At 42.7% G+C, this 27,548-nt stretch overlaps 1 protein-coding gene across 1 annotated transcript in view; it reads right to left on the minus strand.

Moving 5' to 3' along the window:
• The window catches only part of SYK (spleen tyrosine kinase), a 63,767-nt gene extending 58,236 nt beyond the window's left edge, over positions 1–5,531 (minus strand). The window contains exon 1 of the mRNA XM_004684485.2: positions 5,495–5,531. The gene's annotated coding sequence lies outside the window, so the exon portion shown is untranslated. The remainder of the gene's footprint in view (positions 1–5,494) is intronic.
• Between the last annotated feature and the right edge of the window lie 22,017 nt (positions 5,532–27,548).

Raw genomic sequence — 27,548 nt, forward strand, 5'->3', positions numbered from 1 at the left:
GGGTGAGGTGGGTGGGATCCTCAGTTTCCAGGGATTTCTGTTGCATCTAAATTCTTTACCTTTGGATCTGAATTTATACACTAATTGTGGCAATTTAGCACTTCTCAAAAGGGAAATGAAAGAACATTCTCTCACTCTGGAGGTTAGAGAAAGGAACTTTATAAAAGGCTTTGACACCTCTGCCTTCTCTCTGGGAAAGCCACATCAGCCTCGGGCAGATCCCAGAGCTTCCTGCCTAGGAGAGGCTGAGACACGGTTACACAGACTTTAAATACAGGGCGTTCTCAGCCTACAGGCACAGACCCACTTCTGGGTGAAGAGACTGCCTGGGATCCATCTACCCAGACTAAATGAGTAACATCCAGACACAGTGTGTCTGATAGGGTGGGCCCTCAGACCCCTACTCTCAACCAGTCGGTAACATCAGTTAGTGACCGGGACTCTGAGACTTTCTGTCAGTTCAGTGACTCAAATTGTCAACATTGCAGGTGACGATAACCACGGCATATTGCCTCCACCCAAGGACAGCCTGGGTTCCACTGTGATGGGGCGGTAGGCATAGCCCTACACTGCCCAAAGTGGACTAGGTGCCTGGGACCCAAGACACCTCAGAGCCAACACACCCCAGGCCACAGAGCTCTGGGGGCACACCCACTCTCACGCTCCCCAGGCGCGTGGCGGCCCAGCCCTCTGATGACCCACAGCACTCAGCTTCACCTACCCAGCATTCCTCACTCACTGGAGTGAGGAACATCTCCCGGCTATGGCGTTGAAAATCACACAGCACAGCTTCAGGATTGAGGGTCCCCAAGCCTGCCATCTGAGAAAACCCTGGGGACTCCCCATTCCTGGGAAAATGCATATTCCTTTCACTCAGAACTAAAGCATGTGGGGTCAAATCCAAAGGGACATTAGCACTGATTTACAGTGTAGGTGCTGGCTGCTAAAATGAAAATGTACATGAATGTTGGCAGAGATGGTTAAGGCTCCGAAATGTAAAACAAAGAGTTTGATAAGTAATTTACTGAAAATGTCTTTAGTCAACAGTTCCCCAAAACACTAGTTATTAACGTGTAGGAAGCAAGACTGAAGAGAAACAGTCAGGCTGAAGCAAGAAGACAGAGAGTTTTGGAAAGACAGAGACATGGGACTGACAGACTGGTATGTTTTATTTGGTTGGAAACTGAATCAGGAGGAATTTTAGCTGCATGTTAAGAGAACTGGGGAGAAAATCACAATAAATACAAAGTCAATGGAGGAAACATGAAAAGAAAAGAAGCATTTACCCCAGAGAAGGTAAGATGGGGTAGAGGAAGAAAGCAGCTATAACCTACCTTACTTTAGTTCCAAACATAATTATAAGGAATACCAAATAGCACCTCACCTCATATTACAGAATGAGTCTCCCTGCGACCCTGAGTGCTGATTTCTTAGAGTGGTGATGAAGGGAGGCGCTATCATAAATTAAAATTAAATGACAAGAAAAACTAACTGTGCTCACACCATAACATCTCCATGACAACTCAACAGAAATAGAGACCAATTTGTCAGATTCTCTGAAAAAAGGAAGGTCAATCAATTAAGACAAATAGGTGAAGTCAAAATTATGTCATCTATTGGACATTCAAATGTACTTTGTAGTCATCAGACTATAAATAAATAAAGCAATATTTAAATTGGGGCTTTCCTGTTGCAGTTCCTCTTCTTGCCTGTCCCCTCTTCCACAATGACTGCACCCAGTACTCTCAGCAGTCCTGCACCCTGACCCCACGTACACCCTCCCCCTCCCACCTCCCAGCCCAGAGGAAATGCCTACTCAGCCTTCACTTGGGTTAAGGTTTCCCACTCAGCTCAGTCTACCAGGAAACCCAGTACCTATCTCCTCTGTCTGCTCCCCTCCAGGGCCCCAGGAGCAGTGAAAGGGTAGCTCCCTCTCCAGCCTCCACCCCCCGATCTTAGAGCAATGCCCCCCCCCCAGTTCCAGGTAGAAGGTGCTACCTATCAGGTACTGTCCATCCCAATGTCCATACTGCCTCCTTGGTAATGGTGGTATTTCCTGTATTCTAGCTCACCTTCCCCTTCTTGCTCTCATTCTGAGTCATTAGCAGACTTCAAAAATAAACATTAGTGTCTGGGCCATTTTTGATTCGTTAAACCTACCATATACAAACCAAATAGTCTTTGTACTGGTAACTTTGATCGTGGCTAAATGTGTCTATTCTTAGGATTCCAATTCAACTACCGTTAGAGATTTGCTGGACAAAAATTTACATCGTTCATTCTTAAAAACAAACAAAATTCGAATGGCACAAGCTAACATTTTATCAAGCAAAGTCAGAAGCTAAAAGAACATATCTCTCCCTGCTGAGATAATGTCAAAATGAACTTTTCCTTTAAAATCCAGTCAATCTAGATTTTAAAATATCTCACAGTTCCTCAGTAAGAAAACAAAATGAACCAAAGCAAACAAAATTTTCTTTTAACAAGTAAAAAATGGACCAACTTGTTCAAACCGAGGTAGAAAAGTAAGACAGGACATAATTGAGGCAATTTCAATCTTTAAGAGTCTGTCTTTTGATTTCAATTATTATTTTCTTTAATGTCCAATGGGGAGACAATGAGAAACGATTCTCCTCCAGAAGTATAAATTCCTATTTTTTTCTTCACTCATTTACAGTTAAACCAAGTGGAAGAAAGATGTTAAATTTGCAAATGGAGTGGAGGGTGGGAAGGAAGACATGAGTGAGACGAAGTGGAAGAAAATTTATCACGGAGAAGACTGAGATGACAAAGATTGCAGAGCATGCCCACAGGTAGCAAGGAGCCAGAGCGCTGCACTCAGAGAGGAAGTGCTGTTTCTCCAGGAATATGGGCCGTGCCGTGGAAAGGGCCGTGGAAAGGGCCGTGGAAAGGGCAGCTTCCTCGGTAAGCAGAAGCACCACAAGTTTGTCAGATACTTGACCTTCTGGAAGGATCTCACCAGGGATGAAGTATACCAGTCTCACCAGGAGGTTCTATGTTTTAGCCACCATTGCTGAAAATTCAGTGAACTCTTGCTATTTCAGACACTCCTGAAAAGAGGAGAACTGACTAATTACTGAGAAGTGTGAATTATTGGGCATAGAAATGCAATTTGCTTTGAAAAGCAAAGAGTCCCTTAGTCTCTCAGGAGCTCTGAAAAACAAGATTTTTTAAACTAAGTTTTAGTGAACTTCATTTAGTGACAACACCTGCCCTAAAGTAACACACAGCTATTTATAGTCTTTCTTTATTCCACTTAAGAGAGACGATTCCCATGTCAGTGCAGAAATAGTAATTGCTGGTGCAGGATGTGCCCAGATCGTACTGGGGTGGTTTGCAGCACACAGTGTCTGTGAGTATATACGCACAGCTTTCCAAGTTCCAAGGAAATGTCTTTCCCGGTGCTGAAATTGAGATTCTAAATTGGAATTCTAAATTTTGAAAACTCCTGAATTCAAAAAATTCAAAAACATATCCTGATACAAGGGCTTTGAATAATGACTATGGACATTCTATTTACTACATGTTCTGTTTTTGTTTTTTTTTTTTTAAAAAAAAAAAAAAAAAAAAAAACAGGCCCTCCTTGGTGGCGCAGCGGGTTAAAGCACTGCACTAAGAAGCTAAAGCCACTTCCGCTTGACTTCGATCCCCGCCTGCCCCGGAGGTGACCACACTGCGCGACAGACCTCTCCTGACCGGCCTGCTGCTCCCCTCAGCAATGTACTTCGTCGATCTGCCTGTTCTGCTCCCCACTCTGTCTCTGGTGAATCCTATCACCCTCTACATCTCTGGCCTGTACCCCAGTTCTGTATGAATAAATAAATAAATCTTTAAAAAAAAAAACAAAACACAAACAGAAAGTCAGGCCTGTATTCAGAATATTAAATATGATTGTATTCAAAATATTAAATATGCTTGTAAAGAAGGCTAAGAAGAGTTATTTCTAAAATATAAAAGTAGCAACAAAATGATCTTTCTTTCAATTTCACTCCTCAAGAAAGGTAAAGTCCAACTGTATACACCTCAATTTTATCCTAGCTTAAGACATTAAAAATACAAGTATCAAGCCTGGTTATAAAATCCTTCATATATAGAAGCACTCCAAATACAGAGAACACAATTTCTATTTTATTGAAAAATTTCTCCAAATACATTCAAAGTATGTTGTAGCTAGAACAAAATGATTTGAGAAAATAACTTCAATAGCCAAGATTTCTCCCTTAAAACACCAAATCATTTACAAATGGTTACACCATTTAGCTCAAACACAAATACATCTATTCACTATTTGGACTTTTTTAGGGGGAGGGAGATACTCATCAATGAATTTAATTATGTTTCCATTAAAAGGCTGCCTGCATAACAGCAGTGCGTTTGTTCTCATCAAAACAAAAACGAAATCCTTGGATCAATTCCAACTCTTGCAAGAATTCTGCCATTACAGTATTATTATTATTATTTAATACGAAGAATCAGATGTGCCACATCTCTTTAAACCCCACGCTGAAATGTTACAAAGATTTAAGAAAAAGAAAGCTCCAGTCAGCAGTTCTACTTGGCTCAGTAGTATCTCCAGCAAGTCAGGCAAATCCATTAAACTTTTCTCCAACACTGTTTGCAATCTCAAAAAGATTGTAACTCCTGCGATTATCTTTCTAGCTCTTAAACATTCAAAACAACAAAAACACAATATATAGTTGTATAGTTTACTAGTTTGCATGGGTATAGCCTTATTGCCCAACATAATACATATATATGTATGTATTTAATATATATTAAATATATAAACACTATATTGAATGCCTTAAGACATTAAAACATATATATATATATGTATATATATATATATATATATATACATATCAACTGACAATGTACTACATAAAACTTTCCCACTCTCCAACTCACTGTCTAGTTAAGTTACTTTACGATGAGTGGTTCCGACAGTCACTTTTTGTGCAACTGCACTTTATGTACAAAATGAGATGTACATATAAACCTTTGAGAGCATATGAACATTCTACGATAAATACGGTGGAATTTTCCAGATAATTCCTGTAAAGGGCCAAAGCACAATGTTTTCTTTCCAAGACCGAATTTTCTGAGGCCAGCCCCTCCAGGCTGAGATCACCAACCGCTCGATCCCGCGGTTTCTGTGCGCGCTGAAGGAACCTGGCGGCCGGGCGTCCCCGCTCTGCGCGACCGCCGCGGGCCCAGCCCCTCTTCCTTTACGGGAGCTGGACCCCGAGATGGCATTGGGTGTAGGCTAAAAGCTGACAGAACTTATCTGTTTCTATTCGAATAATTTTTATCAACATTTAACCTGGATTTCAAAGGCCCCGCCCGGTGTACCTGCACCGGTGTGCCTGAGCAACCAGAAAAGGGCGAACCCCGCCGCTCCTTCTCTCCTCGCTTTCCCGCCTCGGGGTTCCGCGTCACCGCGGTGAGCTGGAGCGCGCACGGTCACACTTACCTGAGCCAGGTGAAGCAGGGCGGGGCGCGGCGCGGCGAGGCGCGGCGCGGGGCTGGGGGCGCGCGGGACTCCGGAACCTGGGCGCGTCGGCGCTGGCAGCTCCTGGAACTGCCGGCCGCCGGTCCCTACCGTTCCTCCAGCCGCCGGAGTTGCCTCAGTGGCTCTGAGCTTGGCGCTTCCTCATTTTGGGCACTTCCTTAACGCGCCCGGGCAGGCACCCGCACTTCCTCCCAACCGCCGCGCCCCGCGATCCGGCCCGCCCCCAGCCCCCTGCCTCTGTAGCTGTGCGCCCCCTGAAGCTCAAGTGTCCCTGCGCCCCGTTGACTTCTGTGTCTTGACGCTGCAAGGGCCTCTTGCCTGTGTGCCTTGACCCCCCAAAGCCCCGAGTGTCCCCAGCGCCTAAGCTGGCCAGTGATGAGTGGGGGACACAGAAACTAACTTGAAGATGGGGGTGGTAGGCAGGAGGTCATCAGAGGGGCCAGGGAGAAGAGCCCCTGGGGTGTGTGGTCTGCATTCCTCCTTGGCTCAGAAGTCTGGCTAGGGGCCTTCATGTACACAGAACATGAACTTCTCATCATCTCCCCAATCCTAGGGCAAGTGAGGGTTAGTTCCTAGGCAGATTTAGGGACATTTCAGGCAGGGACTTCCAGAGTTACAGAGTCTTCTGAGGTAAGGGCAGTACATTCCAAGAGCTGCTAACTAAAACACACTCCAGAGACTAGGTCAAAAAGCCCAGGAGAACTTTTAAATAAACCAGGGTAGTAACACTTGGGTGACTAAGACAGGGAAGATAAAAACAGAAACCCTAAGGTAAGAGTTAGGAAAATGGGCAGCAGAGGCATACAGCCACCAAGAGCAAGAGCCAGTTGCCAAGTAGGATGAGAAAAAAGATTTAAATAGCCCCTAGAAACCGGCCCATGCTGCTCCTTTCCCCTGCAGGTACGGCCTCCCCAGTCCACAGCCCCAGCACCATTCCTCACATTCCCAGCGGACTTGCCCTCTTTCCCACCTTCCTGATACCAGATTAGTGAGGCTGGCCCTGGGAGAGGCCCCGCACTTCCAGAACCCAGACCCCTCTTTCTTTCTCCCACAATGTGGTCTTTGAGTTGTTTTCCTCCACCCCACACTGCTCCTGACTCTGCCCCCAGGGATGGCTTCTTGTCCCTCCCAGGTATGGCACATTTATGAGTCCTTGCTTCCTTCCTTTACATAAACAGTTCCTTACTTTTCTTGAATAAGGTTTGCTTCTCTCTGCTTATTCTCCAAAAAAAATTCTTCAAATTTCACTCAGTGGGCAAGAACCCGTGGTGACCCAAGGGGTAAAAGAACAGCTTGCACCAGCTTCGCCCCCTGTGCCTGGTCCTTCTGAGGCCCACCAAGCTCGTGTGGGGAAGGCCTTGCAGCTGGGCCTGGTTTGGAGAGAGGCTTCTGTTCACCAGGTGTGTCTTTACCACCAGCCCCTAGTGCCCCTGCCGGCTAAGTGGGCTTTGGAGCTCAGGCAGGTGGTCTTCCGCCTTAGGCTTTTAATTATTACAGGGCTTTCCACAGTGAGTCCACTTGCTTCCTTCTACCCACACCGGTGCTGATGTCGATACCTAAATAAAGTTAAATTGGCTCCTTTTCTATGGGCCTGAAAAATAAAACACCTTCCTGAGTCCCTTTTCCCACCGACTCCTCTTTTTCTCGCTTCTATGCAACCCTTATTGAAATTTTGCCATGAAACTGTTTCCAGACCTTGACTGTATGAGTAACTAGTCAGCAGTGCCTGCTTCTAAGAGGCTGTACCCTGAGCCAAAATAAAACACTGTGTAAGATTATAATTGCCATAGACTAAAACAAGGTGAGGGGGAAGGGCTCGCTTTTCTACTTGGACCTTCCCTTCCATTCAGTAATTTTTTTTCAGTATTTTTTTAACCCAAACAAAGTATTTTTATTTGGCATGTATCTGTTGACTACCAAACTTAATTTTTCTTAAATAGCCAAAGAAATAACCATTCTATAAGCAGAAGCTGCAGGAGATTTATTTATTTATGCATACAATTGGGGTACAGGACAGAGGTGTAGAGGGGATGAGAGGGTTCACCAGAGACAGAATGGGGAGCAGAACAGGCAGATGGACTGAAATACACTGCTGAGGGGAGCAGTGGGTGAGACAGGAGAGGTCTGCTGCGCCATGTGGGTCAGTGACCTGGCTGAGATTGAACTCAAACCGTAGCATTAGTGGTGCTGAAAGTCAACCCCCCAGGCCACCAAGGAAGCCCAGTATGCTTGTAATTATTTTTTAAATTATTAAAATTGTCACACAAATGCCTTGGGAGGAAAAAGAAAAAAAGAAAAACTTACCAAAAGTTGAAACTTTACTCCAGCCTTTTTTCCTTCTCCCAGACTTTGTTTATTATCTTGCATTTGAATCAGATGAATGCTCTATGTTCTCACTTGTATGTGGGATAAAGCCAACAGAAAATGAGAGCAGCCTTCTGCTTGGGAGTGAGGGTGGGAGGTTGGGAGGAACTTCCAGTTATAAGACCAGTAAACCCCAGGGGTGTAATGTACAGTATGATGACAACAGCTAACACAGCTGTGGGTATGTGGGATGTTTGTTATGAGACTAAAATCAAGATTCTCATCACAAGGAGGATTTTTTTTACTTTTTCCTTTTCCTTTTCTTCTTACTGTTTCACTATGAGAAGAGGAATATTAGCTGAACCTGTGGTCTCCAGTTCACCACATACGTAAACCAAACCCTGGTGCTCTAGGCCTTTCACTCAGTGATGGATGCCAATTATCTCTCAGGAAAACTGGAAGAGACACATTGGAAATCTAATTTGAGAGATTGTGGAAAAAAAAAATAAATGACTTTCTGCATGTGTTTTGCATGTGAAATATAAGATCTGACCCTACTGGAAACGCAAATCCCGCCTGTGACTATAAAGGAGCCCCCCAAGCCCTCCAGGGAGTCCATGTCCTGGCGGATTTGGGCACCACTGACAGCCACTTTTTAAAGTCTCCTGTTCTCTGCAGAATCTTTATTTTTCCATTTCTTTAGCATGTAACTATATTTGTGTCCGGTTTTGTCCTGTTCCGCCGGTACCTGAAGTCTTGGTGTCTGCTTCTGTGGTCAGTGTGTTTTCATGGTCTCGCTCATGAGCCAGCCTCCTGGTGCATTTGGCTACACTTGACTATGAGTCACTCATTATCCTTGAAACCATATTTGTGGAGACCCAAAAAGATGGTATCATCTGTCAGAGGGAATTTGCCTTTGCTCTGTCAGAGGCCCAGGGTGTCAGCTGATGTCATAGACCAGGCCCGTGATGAATTGGGTTAGAGTTTGGGCAGAATCGTAGTGAACACTTGGTTACAGCTTTTCAAAGATTCGTGCCTTCCATTTCTTCATGGCCCTTCATTTCCCTTTTCTTTTATCTTGGAGTTCGTGTTTCTATCATTCCATGCCTGCTCTTTGTTTATAACACCACTTGGGTGGCACACAATCTCCAAGAGTTTCCTGAGAAACAGAAGCCGATATTTTAAAGAAAGTCTATCTAAAAAATGTTCAGCTCTCCAGTTTCATGGTGGTTTGGGTTGGATCAGCTTTATGATTTTTCTGCACAGGTTTACTTCAAGTGTGGAACAGAAATGAAGGAATTGTCTCTCTGTCCCTCCAGATAAGCTCTTCCAGTTCCTTCATTTACCTCTAGGCTTAACAAGTTCTATTTTCTTACATTCTGAGGGAAAGAGCTTCCCTAAGAAGATAGCATCTGGATCGCTGACCACCAGGTGATAGCGAGAGCAGCTGGCGTCAACGGAAACCTCCAGACACTTGTGTTGCAAGGATGTATCTGCTGAGCCTTGCCCACTCCCCCAACTAGTTCCTGGAACTCTGGGGGAGCACCTCTGTCCTCCGCCAAAGAGCAAGGCCGTGGTCTTTCAAGCACTAGTCTGCTGCCCTTAATTTGTTGACAAATTAAACTTTCTCAAACTCCGTTTCTTTTCCTTGGCAAAGGGAAACCAAGATGGACATTGAGTATCAAGTGTTGCAGTTGAGAAATCCAGGCATTCTGATTCTTTATCCTCTTTTTTTTTTTTTTACTTGAATTTCTAGCCCGTTTAGCACAGTTACTAGTTTTTTACCTACTTGCGCTAGACCTTTCCTGTACTCCTCTGCTGGATGAAAACTGATCCTTTTATCAGATCCTTTTTTCTTTCCCCTTTTTAAGTTGATTTGATGGTTACCATTCTCTCTATTGTCTGATTTCTGTAGCCATTGAGCATGGGATGGGAAATGGACTCAGCTGGAGCAGTGTTGTTCCAAGGGGTCTTCTTTTCCAATGAGACAGAGGAGAATATGCAAGGTCCCCTTTTCTTTGGGGGGTACAAGAAGTGGAGTGCTTGTACCTCAAGCAGCCCACAAGTGATGTGCCCTCAGCCCAGCCTTGCACTTGTGACACGGTCCTGCCAGACTGCTGATATTTCTCTTGTGTTCCCCTACCCACCCCCAACACCTCCACCCCCTATCCATGACAATCATTTTCACTACCAGGTCATCAAAAAGGGTAAAAGCCAAGAATAAACCATTACTAATTTTTCTCTCTCAAGATTTGTGTGAGAAACACCAGGATTCTGGGAGTTAAGTGTGACCTCACTGTGATGTTTACTTCTGTTTTTTGGATGACCCAGCACTTTTCCAAGTTCATCTCACTAAGGGCTTTCCTTTTCTTGTTTGGTTAGTATTAGCACGTGCACATTTTTGCTTTCTCCCCCTCCTTTTTTTTCTTTGTGGGGAGGGCAGGTTTCTAGATAGTGAGGCCTTGATACTCCTTGATGATGTCATTATTTTACCCAGAATTTCATACCATGCTTTTTTTTTTTTTGCTTTTTTTAAAAAATAATGTAATAGTTTGTTTTTACATCATTTATGCTTTTTTGTCCCCATCTCAGTTGTAGCCCCCTTGGGCTTCCCATCACCAAATCACCCATGTGCCATCACCATAGTCCAGTGCATTTCCCTCCCCACACTGTTTTTGGTCCCATTCCCCACCCCAACCCCATAAAATGTCTCTGGTATATAGCTTTTCATTATTTTTTTTTTCCTCAACTGGTCCTTTATACTCCTGCTATGAGAGAAACCATCCAATATTTTTCCTTTTCTTTCTTGCTATTTCACTAAGCATGATCCCTTCCAGCTCCATCCATGTTGCTGCAAAAGGTATGCATTTATTTTTTGTTGCTGAGTAATATTCCATTGTGTCATACCACACTTTTTTCAAACTACAGACTGTCCCTATTATATATAGAATGTACAGTGTGTACATTAATATTTAAAATGCAAGGTCTTCATTTTTCATCTTTCAGATTAAATACATGTAACAGATGGTCACCTGTAGATGCCAGGGAATGTGACTAAAGTGCCAGTGCAGAAGGAAAGATGCCTGCTGCTGCCTTCCTTCTCCAACTCAACTATGATGCAGAAGTGACCTTTCCCCCACAGGTGGTAGACTTCCTTCTTTGTCACTTGTCAGTGAGGTTTTGAGGAAAAAAGGCCAAGGATAACACTTGAACTTGGACCACTTGCTTTAAACTCATAGGTCAGGGGTCAGAGAGCATGGTCTATGGCCCCAACCTGTGTCTTTCCCGGGCACGTGGCCCCTGCATGTCGGTATCCTCTGCACCTTTGATGCCTTATTTTTTAGTAACTTCAGGTCTGCAACAATTATTGTGTGTCTTTTATTTCCAGGTGTGATTCTAAGCAATGGAGGCTTAAAAGGATGGGAAACTTTAGGCTCAGAATTAACTCTCCCTGCAAACAGACTTAGTTCAATGTGTGTTGCTTAACAGGTGATCTATTAAAAATGTAACAACCTACCTGGTGATGGGAAGCGCATGGGGATTACAACTGAGATGGAAAAAGGCACAAAATCATGTAAAAATAAACCATTATATATTTTTAAAAATTTTCTTCAAAGTTCATGACAGAAAATATTTTAAACTAACAAAGAAAATCTTCTGGATTCCTCCCATGCAATTCTAAAATAAATCAGCAAATAGGCAAAAAAAAAAAAAAAAAGGAACTACCTAAATCAAAGGTTCAAGCTTTATGTTTGAAATATACCTACCATAAAAAGATTTTTTTATACAAGATCTTTGAATTCATTTTTTGAAATGCAATTCAATTTTTAGCACCTGATTTTTGTATAATTTATGCATTCTACAACTTATTTTTTAGAATGTAATTATATTCACAAAGTTATACAATCATCACAAATAACAGTAATAAAACATTTTTATCCACAAAATAAGTCCTGGACACATTAAAGTCACTCCCCATTCTCCCCACTCCACACAAGTCCTACACTCCCAGCCCTGGAGAAACACTAATCTCCTTCCTGTTACTCTATATGCCTATTCTGAATATTTTGTATTAATTGAATTATCCAGTAAGAGCCTTTTGGTCTGTCTTTTTTCATTTATTATGCTTTCAGGTATCACTCATGTAGCATATAACAGTATTCTATTTTTATTGCCAAGATAATATTCCTTTGCATGGAAATACCCACTTTATTTTACTCATTGGTCTTTGGCGCTAATGGATAATCCTATAATGAACAATTGTATCTAAGATTTCGTGTGGGGCTCTCCCTGATGGCATAACAGGTTAAAGTGAAGCACTATGAAGCTACCCTCGGCACTTCCACATAAGTTCAATCCCTGGGGCAGCCAGGGAGGTGACCCACATGGTGCAATAGACTTTTCCTGTCTGGCCCGCTGCTCCCCTCAGCAGTGTAATTCATCAATCTGCCAGTTCTCCTCCCTACTCTGTCTCTGGTGAATCCTCTCACCATCCCTGTCGCTCTGGCCTGCACCCCAGTTCTGTATGCATAAATAAAGTCTTTAAAAAATGATTTTTGTGGGTGTGTGCTTTCATTTTTCTTGACTATATAACTAGGATTAGAATTACTGGCCTATACTGTCATTCTAATAAAATGTTAATTTTTTGAGGAACTGCCAGGCTGCATTTCAAATTAGCTTCACCATTTTTAGATTTCCATCAGCCATGTGGGAGACTTCCAATTTCCCATATCCTTATCAATTAATGGCATTTTGATTACAGTCATAAGTTGCACATATTTTGAGGTGCTTATTGACCATTATTTTCTTTGGAGAAATGTCCTTCCAGATCTTTTCCTGTTCTTCAATTGACTCACTTATCTTTTATTATAGAGTTGTAAGAGTTCTTTACATATTTTGGATATAAGTCCCTTACTACATATGGGATTTGTAAACAGTTTCTCTCACGTTGAGGCTTACCATTTTATTTTATTGGCAGTATCATTTGTAGAACAAAAAGTTTTCATGTTGGTGATGTGCAATTTATCCAGGTTTTATTTTATTGCTTGAGATTTTGTTATTATACGTAAAAGCCATTGCTTTTACATTGATGACTCTTGGTCATCAAGTTTTATTCACATGTTTTCATCTGAGAGTGGTATTATTTTAGCTCTTACATTTATGTATTAGTAGAGTTTCAAGTTAATTTTTGTATACACTGTGAGGCAGAGGTCCAGCTTTAGATTTTTTATATGTGCGCACCTGATTATCTGAGCATGACAGCAGTTGCTGAAACATCTGTTCTGTCCACAACTAATGGTCTTGACACATTGTTGAAGATCAATGTAATGTTGAATTCTAGATTCTCAATTCTATTTCTCTGATCTAAGTATCATATCCTTATGCCAGAACTATAGACTCTTGATTGCTGTAGTTCTGTAGTAACTTTGGAAATGAGAAGTTTGAGTCTTCTAACTGTTCTTTTGCAAGAATGTTTTGGCTGTTGTGGTCCTTTTGTGTCTTTACATAAATTTTAGCCTCAACTTTTCAATGTATGCAAAGAAAGAAGCTAAGCTTTTTGCAGAGATTGTGTTGGCTCGAAATCATATTAAAGATTCTTATCCATGAACATTTTTTTTCCATTTTATTAATTATTAAGCAAGGTTCTTTTACTTATTTAACCACATTTATATTAAGAGTTCTAAGTCTTTGTTATGTTCACCTTCTGGTTTCCTACAAAGGCTGTAGGAATAAAATTTCCCAGTTTCTATTTCCTGTACAACGATTCTTTCCTGATTCTACATGTTTCTCATGAACTTTTTTTAAAAGAAGATTTATTTATTTGTGCATACAAGAACTGGGATACAGGACAGAGGTGCAGGGAATGAGAGGATTCACCAGAGACAGTGGAGAACAGAACAGCCAGACTGACATAGTACACTGCTGAGGGGAGCAGCATGTGTGTGAGGAGAGGTCTGCTGCGCCATGTGGGTCAGCTCCCTGGCTGCAGTGGTTAAGGAGAGCTTCATAGAGTTGTACTTTTTAACCCTTTGTGAAACTAGGGAGGGCCCTCATAAGCTTTTTAGATGAAAACAAAAATATCTCAAAGGAAAAGAAAGAGGTTCTTTCTAGAAATGTTTTCCTTAGATGACAAAATACTTCTAGATTTCCAGGGCCATTTCATGAGTAAAGGCTTGTTCAGACAGTGGGTCTCTGCAGGGTCCACATGGAATGTGTGTATATAAAGGAGATGTCTGCATAGACATAGGTTCTCAAGAGCTGAATTTTGAAAGGGGCAGATTTATTAAGAAAAAGAGAAGCCCGCAGAGACAACTGTCATCATTCTTAGGGCAAGATCTGCTCAGTGTTTATTATATATAATATATATATATATATGTTTTCCTTATAGATCAGTGATTGGTGAACTCACAGACACCAGCCAAATATGGCCATGTGATATGCTCTCCTACGCTAGAATGGTTTTTACACTTTAAAATGTTGTTCGAAAAAAAAACCAAAAAACTACCAAATGAAGGATGCTCCAGAGATGATATGCAAAACCTAACATTTTTACCACATAACTTCCTACAGAATAAGTGTATGACCTCTGATGCAAATAATCTAAATTATTTGAGGAGCTCACCATGTCAGAGTATAACTTCCCTCTATACAGTGCCCGGGTTTCTGACCCAGAGTCACAGACAAGTAGTGTCAAGCCCAGGGGAGACAATGCATTAAGTAAAGTTAGTAAACGGAAACAATGCAACCAGAAGTTAGGTTCTACTTTTAAATGCGATTTAAGGTCACTCAGTTATTCTGAGCTGGGTTTCCATGGCTTTAGAGAAAGAAACAGTTTCACCACCCCAAGGTCCACCAGACTACCCCTGGTTATTAGCATGCCCTCTCTTCTTCTGCAGCCAAAGACACATGGTTTCTGGGGTCCCTGCTCCCACCTAGGATGCTAGATGTTTAATACATATCTTTATTTATATTAAATCTGAAAGAGTTGCTGTGGATCTACCCACTACTGTTCTTTATGATAATATAGGGAAGCATAAAGATATCAAGGCAGGGTTCATTGATCTGCCTGTTCTGCTCCACACTCTGTTTCTGGTGAATCGTCACCCTCCGCATCTCTGGCCTGTACCCCAGTTCTGTATGCATGAATAAATAAATCTTAAAAAAGAAAGATATCAAGGCAAACAGAGAATTTTGTTTCCTTTGGAGATGTTGCTTCTGAGTAAACTTTTCTATATGATGGTTCTAATCCAAAATTAGGAACCATAGCTCTTTATATAAGGCTATCAGGTTAAAAGTTTTTGTGTGTGTCAATGTGAAGTTTCATTTGATGTTCTTTTTAACTTACATAAAGGTCTTTACCACTTTGAATTTTTTTTCATTTTATTTTATCCCATAGATGACAATGAGCAAAAATTTGTTGATCTGTTTAATCTTTGGCAATATTTAATGGAGATTTTGGTTTAAATATGCATTTAAGAATATTTTAAAGAAGTATTATTACTTAATACAGGTGAAAATTTGACTCAGAAATGAAAAATTTGTCTTCTTTTTTAAAATAAACTTTACATAGTAATTGAAAATCTGTGTTTTCTTTTTAAAATAAGCTTTACTTAGATTTCACTAGTTATTTCACTAGTTATTAAAAGGACACTCATGTCCTTTTATTGTTTCAGGATCCAGTCCAAATGTAGGCCACATGCAAGTGTCTTTTATGTTTAAATTTTATTACCATCCAATCTACTGACAAAAACAACACTTACGCTTTTAAAGCACTGGACCTTCTGCTCTTGCAGCTTCCTTTCAGATCTAATTTTCTTTGATTCTATTACACAAAACCACGTGAAAGACAGGCGAAAAATCCCCTTGCTTGTGTTTGAGGTCTTCTAAATAAACCGAGGGTCTTAGGACAGATACCCACTCTTTGCTGACAGAGGAAAACCCCAGGTGTCCCTTAGTGATTTTTCTTACACATTCAAAACTCACTTAATTAGCAAGTTTTCATATATTTCCAATGAAATCCCTTCTCTAGGAGTCAGTTCAACAAAAAGCAGCAAAGAGTTTATCATTTAATCACAGAAAATATTATATAATAGATTGACTTTTCTGGAAAATTGGGAGAGGAGGCACAGGGAGGGGACAGAGAAGGAAAGGAGCAGGGGAAGGTAGGGGTGAGGAGAGGGAGAAGGGAGGGGCGAGGGCGGGGAGGGAAGGGAGAGGAGAGGCGTTTGTGGGCCTCAGAGAGACAGAGAACAGCGAAGTCTGGGGCCACGGGCAGCGTTGCGCTGTGTCAGGAGAGACTGGCCCAGGAGACTTCTTTATACTGCGTGCGTGGGAGGGAGTCCTTCAGTGCCGGGGCCCCTGCTGGCACCCCCCCTCCCCCAGAGTCTGACCCTGTGTGATGGTTAGCTGTGTCTTCACTTCCCATCGTCTCAGGCTGCTGGTGAAAGTAGCAGTAGGCGCAGATGCGTGGCAATTCAAGTCCAGAGACAAAATCCTATAATTGTGCTTCACCCCCCCAAAAAAAATTTCTCAGAAAAAGTGGCAGTTATACCACAGGGAATGCATCAGCTTCCTTGAGCCTTGAACCTTCAGCTTGAACACGTGATTTTGTATCTAAAACTGTTTCCCTGTGGGGAGAAGTCAACTACTGTCCAAAAATGAACAACAGTGTAAGCAAATATATAGATAAGTGTAATAAATAAAATGGCTTTCCTTTTTAAAGCAGTGGGGAACATGGATTTGAGGAACCTACAAATGTTGTCTCAGACAACATCCGTCCAGGCCATGGACTTGAGCAGAGGCCATCAGCTCCACTCAGGCTACCTGGGGAGTCTGATCTGCTTCTGAGGGAGGCCCCTGTGTCAGCCAGGGTGGGGCAGTAACTCCAGCCCTCTCTGCTTCTGCACCTTCTGGGACCAGTCCCTTCCCTGCGGGAACTTGGACAGCTCCGTCCACCAGCAGCTGGGTGTAGATTCAGCCTTGGTTGGGGGGCAGGGAGGGTGTAGAGGGGAGCTGGCCTCTGAATCAGCAACACCAGCTCTGCTTCCAGCTCCCCTCCCTGCCCCCATCTGCCCCCTCCCCACCTTGGATTTGCTGCATCTGAGCAGGCAGAGCATAAATCAGAACACGGTGAGAACAGAGGAAGATGCTCAAGAGCAGAGAGCGGGTGAGATGGGCTGACCGTGGCCAGGATGTCCACCGAGTGCTGAATGGACCTCGTGAGGGTGGTCACCACCCCTCCCCCTCATCTTGGAATTTGGATCTGAGGTTATCTGCGGGCTTTTCACATATGATGTCATATTTCCTTTGTAAATATTTCAACACGCATCTCCAAGAAATAAGGATATTTTCTGCGGAACCAAAATGCAGAACCAGAATTATGACATCTAACATAATTTATAAAAGGAAGAACACAAAGCACTGTTGTGGAGCATTGCGGGTGTCTTGGCGGTAGGAGAGCTGCTACCACGCCCGATGGGAGTACCCTGCTCTGTCAGCAATGGGACCTTGCTAAAAACATGAGTAAATTACAATTCCCTAATATCATTTTGTACTCAGTTCATACTCAATTTTTTCGAATTATTCCCCCAAATGGACTTTTATTCATCTCTTTTGATCAAATGAAGAGTCAGTCAAAACCACTATAGAATTTGGTTATGTTTTAAAATTCTTTTTGTATTGGTTTAATACTGGCCCCCTGGCTGGGGGCTTTTGGTGACTGATCTAATCTCTTCACTCATTATTGTTCCCTTTAGATTTTCTGTTTCTTAATGATTCATTCTTGGAAGTTTATGTTTCTAGGAATCATTCATTTTTTCTATGTTGTACAATTTACTGGCATATAGTTGTTTATAATCTTTATTACTTGGGTGGTATCAGCTGTAATGTCTCATGATGATTTCATTTATTTGACTCTTCTCTCTTTTTAGCTTAGCTAAAGTTTTGTCTATATTTGTAAAAAGAAAAAAAAGTCCTATTTGTATTGATTCACCCCCCCCCCCATTTCTGCTCTTAATATTTATCATTTGGTCTGTTTTGGTACTTTTGAGATTAGTTTGTTCTTTCTATAAATGTGAGTCTCAATTAAAGCCCACCTATGTGAATTTTGAGATTTAACTCAAGAATCATAGTTCAAAAGTGTCTCACATTGAATTTTTAGTGGTTAGGAGTGTAATCCTGGGATGTTTAGAGTCACGGGGAAAGCTTGTCTGGCACAGGAGGGAATGTAGATAAATAAACAAGGAGAAAAGAGGAATGGAGCAGGAAGAATGGAAAAAGAGAGAGAAATCCATTCACACATCATTTAAGCTGCAAATTTTCTAGCTGTTGCAAACTCCATTTCCACTTTGGTTTTCAGCTGTGGATGCCAACAGGTCCTTTTCTTCCTTTCTCTCCCTGCCTTCCCTCTGACCTATCTTCCCTCTTTCTGTTCCCTTCCTTCTTTTCATCCCTCCCTCTTTCCTATATATATTTTTTACACCAGTTTGAGCTACATTTACATCTCCAAAAATTGAAACTATCTTGTGCAATATACTACTACGGTTTATTGTTGCAAAAGCTAAAAAGAAAGCAGATGTAAGAACCCTGGCAATAATGCATATGGGTCTACTTTATTTGTAACATCCTAGATTCCAGTTCCTTTTTTCCTGGCAGACAATAGCTCCTTTTGTGGCATGAAGAAGGGCAATTCCCTGTTTTCAGGGCATGTAGAGTCCCTATCACAGCCTTCTGCTTATACAGACAGTGAATAAACAGTTATGACAGCTCTAGACACTTTCCTAAATTCTCTACTTCTATTATATAATCTTTTCTCCAAGAAAGCATGTCCTGTGGACACTCACATTATCTTTAAGTTATAGAAGAGGTTGAACAGACAGGGAGTCAACACAGGAATTTAAGCCCAGTTTCTCTCCTCCTAAAGCCCAGCACCCAGTTTTGTTCTTTAATATTCCAGGGATCTGGGAGTGTGTACACACCAATCCAGAGACCAATTTTGAGGAACAAGCACACAATAGCTTAAGAACATCTGTAATGTGTTTTTATAGTTCAAAGCACAGACAAATCACTTTGTATTAGTTTAACAAATCACAATGTTATAACTTCAGCAAAAACGTTTTCACATTTTCACTCACCAGAGGTAGCACCTGGAGTCCTCCATGTGGCTGTTCACCAGCCTGTGAGTCTCATGAAAGGTTTTTCTATCTCCTTGGGTGAGACACAGTGTCCAGAAAGGCCCAGACTCCAGGGAGTGTGGCCTTCTTTTAGCCAAACACAGGAATTGGAAATGACGTGTTGGGGGAAAAAAAGAAGAGCTGGAAAGAGCTACCATTTGTGTGTGTGTGTGTGTGTGCATGCGCAGGAGAACTGGGGTATTGATCAGAGGCGTGGGGTGAGGGGAGGAATCACCAGAAACAGAGTTAGGAGCAGATGGACTGAAATACACTGCTTAGGGGAGCAGCAAGTGAAATAGGAGAGGTAAGCTGGTAAATATGCAATTCAATGGCAGGTAGAATTAGTGCTCTGATGAATTACTGACAGTGAGAAGGAAGAGATAGTGCCAAGAAAGAGATGTCTGAGGAAAAGTCATCTGGGGGTACATGAATGAAGAGACTGACGAGCGAATAAACTGTGGGAAGGTGTGCAAGGGTAATCAAAAGAGAGAGAAAGAGACATGCAAAGAGCCTGAACTGTTTCCATCAGACTGAGATGGGGTGCGTATATGTGGGGGAGCGATTTGATGAGTGGCAAGAGAAAGAAGCCAGGTCAGGTTAGCTCTTACATCATAGTAGGTGTTAGGTAAAGAGTCTGATGATAATGTGTACTTCATCTGATTATTGTTATTTTTTATACTGGACACAGACAACTGTATAGCATTGTAAAATTTCAATTTTATTGGGTTGAATTTGATCCATTTATTAGATAAAGGATCATTCCCATACAGAAAATGCACAAACCTCTCGTACATACTTTGATTTGTTTTGACAAGTGTATAGAAATGTCTACTTAGGTATGCATATCACCATGGAATAAGAGAATTTCTGTCACCAAGAACTTTGCAGAAGTCTTCATTCTCCCAGAATCAATTACAATTCTAATTTCTGTCACCTTTGGTTAGTCTTCCCTGTTCTTGAGCTTTGTCTAAATGAGATCATACACTTACATGCTGCTATGTGCCTGGCTCATTTCTGAGGTTCATCGATGCTTTTTGTTTATTCATTTTATTGGATATATATTTATTTGCCCATTTTCCTTTTAATGCATGTTTAAGCTGTTACCAGTTTTTCAGTGTTCTAAATAAAGTTGATAAGAACTTTCTTGTTTGAGGGGTTTTTTTTTGTTTGTTTGTTTTTTAAGATTTATTTATTTATGCATACAGAACTGGGATACAAGCCAGAGGTGCAGGGGGTGACAGGACTCACCAAAGACAGAGTGGGGAGCAGAACAGGCAGATGGACTGAAATACACTGCTGAGGAGAGCAGCAGGTGAGATTTGAGAGGTCTGTCGCGCCATGTGGTCACCTCCCGGGATGGGATCAAACTCCACCAAAGTGGCTGCGGCTGCAGCTCGCTTGCAGTGTTGTGTTTTAACCCACTGAGCCACCAGGGAGGGCCCATGAGGTTGTTATTTTTATGTGGATTTCCAATTTTATTTATCCTGGGTAAAGTCCTAAGATCTACAATTTGCCAGCCCTCAGAGTAGGGGTCTGTTTAACTCTAAGCAAAACTGCCAGAAAGCCCTCAAGTGGTTGTATAACTTCATAGACAGATTAGTGCCAAGGGTTCTAGCGGCTGAAGTCCCCCCGGCACAGCCAGGACCTGCCGACAGTGACTTAGCTTTTCTTTTGGGAGGGGCAGAGACAGCTCATGGTGGTTTCAGTTCCTCTAATGGCAAATAATTGTTGGAATGTTATTGACATTTCCATTACATTTTAATCTGTGTTTATCCAACCCTTTGCCCATTCAAAATACTAAACTGTTGAGCTTTTCATTATTGACTTGTAGGACTGTAAAAAACAACCCACGTTCTTTGTCAGATATATGGGTGGTAAGTATTTTCTCCATCTACAGGTAAAGTTTCCATTTCATTATTTCACAGAGACAATTTCTGTGTTATTAGGAACAGAACTTGTTATTATTTTTTAAAGATTTATTTATTTATGCACACAAAACTGGGGTACAGACCAGAAGTGCAGGGGCACCACAGACAGAGTGGGGAGCAGAACAGGCAGACTGACGAAGTACAGTGCTGCGGGGAGCATCGGTCAGGAGAGGCCTGCCGCGCCATGTGGTCACCTCCCGGCGGGGATCTAACTGACACTGAAGCAGCTGCAACTTGCTTGCAGGGCTGTGCTTTAACCCGCTGTGCCACCAGGGAGGGCCCCAGAAATTGTTATTTTTAAGCCAAATTGATTAATTTTATTGTTCTTTTTCAGAGCTATGTTTGACCAATCCAATAAGTCTTTGCTTACCCCATGAAACAATCTTTTATTTTTAAAATGCACTTTATAATTTTCAGATTTGATACTACTCTGATTCACCTTGAAATTTGTGTACAGTTTAAGATAGCATATAGATATATATATTTACATATACACATATATAAATAACCAGTTGCTTCAGCATAGTTTCTTGATAACATTTGTTTTTTCCCATCTGAGTTGCTTTGATACTTTTGCAAGAATAGTTTAATTGTATATGTGTGGATCTTCTGGATTTCAGTCTGTTTTAGTAAACTATTGATGTTTATCCTTACAGCCATACTATGTGTTTCAATTCCTCTATTTTCTTTTTCTATTTTTGAACTATTTTATTTCAATATAAATATAAAAATTAGCCTTTTACTTCCTGCTCAAAAAATCCTCCTTGGGCCCTCTCTGGTGGTGCAGCAGGTTAAAGCACAGCACTAAGAAGCTAAAGCCACTTCTGCATGAGTTCTATCCCTCCACCCAGGAGCTGACCCACATGGCGTGGCAGACCTCTCCTGGCCTGCCCGCTGTTCCCCTCAGCAGTGTACTTCATCCATCTGCCTGTTCTGCTCCCCAATCTGTCTCTGGTGAATCCTCTCACCCTCCACATCTCTGGCTTGTACCCCAGTTCCATATGAATAAATAAATAAATCTTGGATTTTTGTGGATGTTGCATTGGGAGAATTAAGGAAGAAATGACACCTTAACAGTAGTGAATCATCTCACAAACCCTGAACATAATAGATCTCTTCTCTAATTTAGGACCTCATTAATTTATCTCAGACCGGAAAGGGAGGAGCTAAGAAGTGTGATCCTGAAGTACATGTTGGCAACAGGCTCGCTCCTTCCCGCATTGAGACATGTCAGTAAAGTGAACCTAAAATACCGCCCTTGGATGTGATTTTTTCCTTCACTTTCTCCAAATAAGAATGAGACTTTATCTCTTAAAACAAACATAAATTTAATTTGCGTTTAGTTGGTAGCTCCATAGCGGTCCATAAATGCATTTCCTTTGCCTCACGAGATGAGAAAACAGCTGACTTTGAGACCCAAAACAGAGTCTTTTAAATGTCTCATTAGGAGAAGTAAACATACTTATCATCTCAAGGTTTTCCAGTCCCAATTCTTCTCTTCTCCACTCCAAATACTAGACTAAATATTTTGTATCCCGAAGCGGAAACTGGCATTTTTACATACATCAACATGTGTGTGGATATGCATGCACACAGCCATGCACGCACTTTGTGTAGGGCAGATGTAATAACTGCAGCTAATATTGACTTCTGTGTCGTGACCAGGGATCTGACATTTACTTTCTTTAATCCTGACCGTAATTTTGCAAAATATCTATTACCATTCAAATGATCTGTTGAGATGTCGAAAACAAGAAATATTAGATGCTGTATGGAAGATGGCACCCCTGGGATCACTCCAGGCGTTCCATCTGAACCTAGCTCCGGTGGTGATTCAGCCACCTTCATGGAACTCTCCAGGGTGTATTGCTGGCCTCTTGACCAGTGGAGTCTCTACCTACAGGGTCACTGAGAGGACACAGGAAAGACAGCTATGGTGTTGAGACAGTATGCAGATGGCCTCAGGGGCATCGATGTTGTTTTATTGGCCTAAGTTTTTAAGTGAGATGAGCTCTTGCCAGCACAAACTTATTTATTGGAAGAACTGCTCGCTCCATGAGATCTTAGGGGAACACCCAAATATGATTTGGGTGAGAGTCTTGGGTGTGACAAACCGCACAAAAGGGGAAGTTGTGCATGCACCAGGTGGCCAGAGTTGTGGCCCAGCCCCTCGGTAGCCATCTTGCTCATCTTTGCTTCAACTCAAGTGTCTAGAGGACTGGCTTTGTGAAGGGCATACTCAATGTGTCTTGTGAATGAGGGAATGTGGAAATGAGTGAGTGCACCGGCGGACGATTCAGTAGGTTCTGTCGGTTGATGGCACCTGCCCTCAGACCCCACTGCCTCAACACATTTGTTCACAGCTTATGTAGTTTTTTCCCCACTTTAAAAACTGTGCCAGCTTCTCACTGCCCTCCCTACGACCACTGCAGTACTTCCTGGTTGGCTGCTCTGTTGGGAAGGGAGAGGTACATACCCTTGTATGGTTAGTGGGGCTGGTCAGGCCAAGGTCAATGTCAGAGGTCCATGAAGGCAGGAACAGGTGAGGAGTTAAAGTGCTACAGGGCACCCCAGTGTGAACTGGGCTACCTGTCTGTGGGGCCTCACCCATGCACTCAAAATTTAGTTGTATTGCAGGGGCACACAAAAGGTCAATAACGGGTTTATTTACAAAAGGAGAAAAGAAAAGGAAACAACTGGAATATCTTACTGGCTGGGCTGACTTGGAGCTCTGGTAACTAACTGAAAGCCCCGAGTCACGGAGTCCGGAGAGCCGTTTCCCGAGCGAGAGAGTGAGAGTCCCAATGGCGCTCTATTTATCCCCCCAAAAGTCCCAGAATTCCTGCTAGCTCCGCCCTTGGTTCCTCTCACTTCTCTCCCTGGTACTGCTGGGAGTTGTAGTTTCCAATCACTGGAGTAGGGGGTAGAGTCCAGAAAGCTGGAGTAGGGGGTGGAGTCCATAAGACTCTGCAGAGTTCCTTTAGGACATCCTTCCCCTTAACAAAAGGATTGGTGCCCAGGGTGTGAGCTTCTGACCTGGAACAACCCTTCCTCTATCTCTAAGTAGACATCTGACCTTGACACCCTTGATTCAGTCTTCTGAATTTCTGTATCTTTAAGGTGAAGTTTGAAGTAATTATGATAACTAAAATTGATTGAAATATTAAATGCCATACATTCCACTACTGACTTTATACACATTTTCTTCTTACTCTTTGGATATTCTTGTGGGTTTTCCTATTTTGTGATGAGAAAACTGAGGCTCAGGGAGGTTATCAACTTGCTCAAATAGCACAGGGCCAGGGCTGGCAGAGCGGGAAAGTGTGTAAGCCTGACGCTCATTTCCAGTGGCTGAACAACGCCTACCCTCCCTTCACCTGCAAATACGCCACTAGACCCCTAAGCTTGCCTCCGAGGAGTGAGAAACTTTGCCATCATCGCAGCTCCCCTTCGCTTTCCACGCAAATCTCCTGTACAATTTTCACAAACCTGTTTGAAGTGACTCTCCAGAGAACTTCCCTGTTATCCAGTAGAGGGCAGTATAGTTTCAGTACCCTTCCTTCCCAGAGTGAGACAATCTCACGGCTTCTAGCATGAACCAGTCTCAACTGGAAAGGGTCTAGAGAGCATAGCAATAGGATCGGAGGAACACTAAATTCTTCAGGAGACACAATTGGAACATCGTTCCTTGTAAGGTTTTAGAAAGTCAGAGGAAAGTGAGTTTCTCATTTTATTCTGTGCATGGAAAAAAAAAAGTGATAAAGGTTTTTGCTTTCTTTCACCTCTATTTATGGATGTTATTAGCATGCCTGTAATAGAAGCTATTTCTCCTTCGCTGGAGCTTATATGATGCTAACTGATGGCACAGGACCACTGACTACCAAGCATTGGATGTTGTCAAACGATTTGAAATTTCCATTTCAAGAATTTGCAGAATTTTTTTTCTAGATTACTTCCTTTCACAAAAACACACTGCAAGAATTCAGAACTGAAGGTCAGATTGTCATTAACAAACCCATAGGTGGGTCCTTGTGACAGAATTAACTCTGCATGTGATCCTCAAAGCCAGATGCTGGTTATACTCTTTCTGGGCTCTGTGGAGAGCAGCTCATGATGGAATGAATCCCAGAATGCCACTATCAGTGCTGGTGCATGAGGAGAATAAGTGGTCATCCAATCATTCAGCACCCACAATATCAGAGCTTATAAGCAAAAAGCGATTTGCAAACAATAGAGGGAAAAAATGTTTGAACACTTAATATAGCTGAGCACTTATAAAGTGGACTATCTATTGGTAAACATTAAAACTTCACCCAACTCCAAGATAAACTGCCCTGCAATGTGTTTAAGTGACTTGCTGATTATTCTGACCAAGAAAATTTGGGGGACTGAAGAGCTGAGAATGATATTTGCTTATCCATCTCTCTAGAACAAGAACTAAATCTCAGTGGTGGTCTTGGAGGGGAAACACAGCCTTACCACCCCAGATGAGGGCATCCAAGGTAGTTTTTAATTCATATGTACAGTAATGCTGCAAAAGTTCTTTTCATATAAATGCAGGTTTTTTGGTTGTTCAGAAGCTGTTGGGAGTTGCCAGCATGCCCTGCTGGCCTGTGAGCCCGGGCTCCGGGCTCTGTTCCCTCTGCTTTCCGCTGCCTAAAGCCTCTCCTGCCTGCGTCCCCTCCCCATATCAGGGAAGCAGTCCCCCCCGCCCCCCCACCCCACACACAGCTTCCAGCACCGAGGGGTGACCCTGAATGCCCAGCTCCCTGTCCCTCTGAGGCCCAGGCTCTGTGTCCCCGGTGTGACACTCCAGCCGCCTGCGGAGCATGGCCTGATCGTGCCCCAGACAGCAGCTTTTCCTCCTTCTCCTGCTTCTGGGCCTTCACCTCCATAAATTCTTTCCTCTGGAGTATCCTGCCGGCTGGTGTCTGGGGGAGGCAAGACAGGTAAAGATGTGTGTTTGCATCTCAGTCTTGGTTTTTTTCTGAAGATTGCCAAGTATTTGTTGGGAATGACCGAGTGCAACATCAGTTTAATAAAACTCACCAGCGAAAAGAACAGTCCCAAGAGGATGAAATGTGTCTCCAGAGCCTGTCATCAGGGAAATGGTGCCTTTCCCTTGTCCTAATTTTGAAAGGTGAAGGGCCTGGGCCATGCCCTCAGTGACTTTCCTGCTGTGCTCGCTGAGCTGGCCTGCCCACATGGCGCCTCATTCTGCCCGCGCTAGCGCCTCACTCTGCACGCCAGCTTCCGTGTATTTGCTGCCCAGGGGAGGGCCATTCTTGTGACTGCTGCCTGCTCTGTGCTCATGGTCCTGGGAACCTCCTTCCTGGACTGACAGTCAATTGTCTGGCACCCCTGAAACTGGGGGGGTATCCTGCTTGGATTCAGACTGCAAAGCAGTCCCTTTAACAATGCTAACAGGCAAGACCAGAGGAAACTCCAAGTAGCTCCTTCTAAGGGGAAGCTGTGTGCATAAAAGCTACTTGTCAAACTAGTACACCATGGACTGTAAATCAGTGAGAGCTTCAAAGGGGAGAGAGAGAAAGAGAGAGACTATAATGTGATGTGAGGAAGTGTGTTTTTACTTCTGCAGTGGTTATTTCCAGTTTTACATAAGATTTTGCCTATTTCTTGAGTTTTAGTCATGTTCATGTACTGACTAGGTCAGGGTACAAAGGAAATCCTCCCTTACCTTTCTGAGTTCTTCTCAGGCTGAACAAGTAATGCAAACAGCATCTGAAGGCTAGTGAAAGGTAAGATGAATTGAGAAATGCACCTAGGGAGAATTTACAAGGCTGTAAATCTTTTATTAATTTATTTTTACATCATTCTTAAGTCATTTTGTGCCTTTTCCCATCTTGGTTATAAACCCCGTGGACTTCCCACCACCACCAGTTCACCCACTTGTAAATTCTAAGAATAAAGGAGCAGGTGGGGGTATTTATCCTGTGTATTTTGGAAACTGAGACGTTGCTCCCAGAGCATGAGCAGGAAACTTCACAGGACAGACCAGTAGGGGGTGACCTCACTCTTGCTCTGAAAAGAAAGACGAGATTTTCAGACGCAGAGGACTCCTTGAATGACAGGCCTACAACTGGATGAGGTTCCCCCAAGCTACACTCTTCCAGTTCGTCGTAACTAGGGTGGCAGGGATTGCTTCTTATGTCAGGAACTGGCCAGAAGCTTAGGACTTAATAGCTTCTTCAGTTAGAGAAAGGTGAGCAGCCTCGGCAAGGACAGAAGGTTCTAGCCCTCTGGTCCTCATTGCTTTTAACTAAACAATCAGTGATCTAAGCAATGATATGCCTCCTGGGCTTCACCTCAGCTCTGCTTCCCCAGCCAAGGTCATAAGAAACCTACTCGGGGCACAATGAAAGGCTTCCCTGACTTTTGGGGAGACTGACCCCACAACTTCACATTTTTAACTGATGTTTAACTTGCTTTTTTGGACATGAATTATTTCTGTTCCTCTGCTAGTTCTCTACTCACTTTTCCAGACTCAATTTCTCCTTAGGCTTGAGCCTATTTCCAGCTCCCCTTCCTGACAGGGTAATTCCCATAGAAAGGGGAGAACACGTTCCCGGTGGCATCTAAAAGGGTGCAGCT

The sequence above is a fragment of the Condylura cristata genome, unplaced genomic scaffold (assembly GCF_000260355.1).
Source record: "Condylura cristata isolate star-nosed mole 26May11 unplaced genomic scaffold, ConCri1.0 scaffold00017, whole genome shotgun sequence".
NCBI classification, from domain to species: Eukaryota; Metazoa; Chordata; class Mammalia; order Eulipotyphla; family Talpidae; genus Condylura; species Condylura cristata.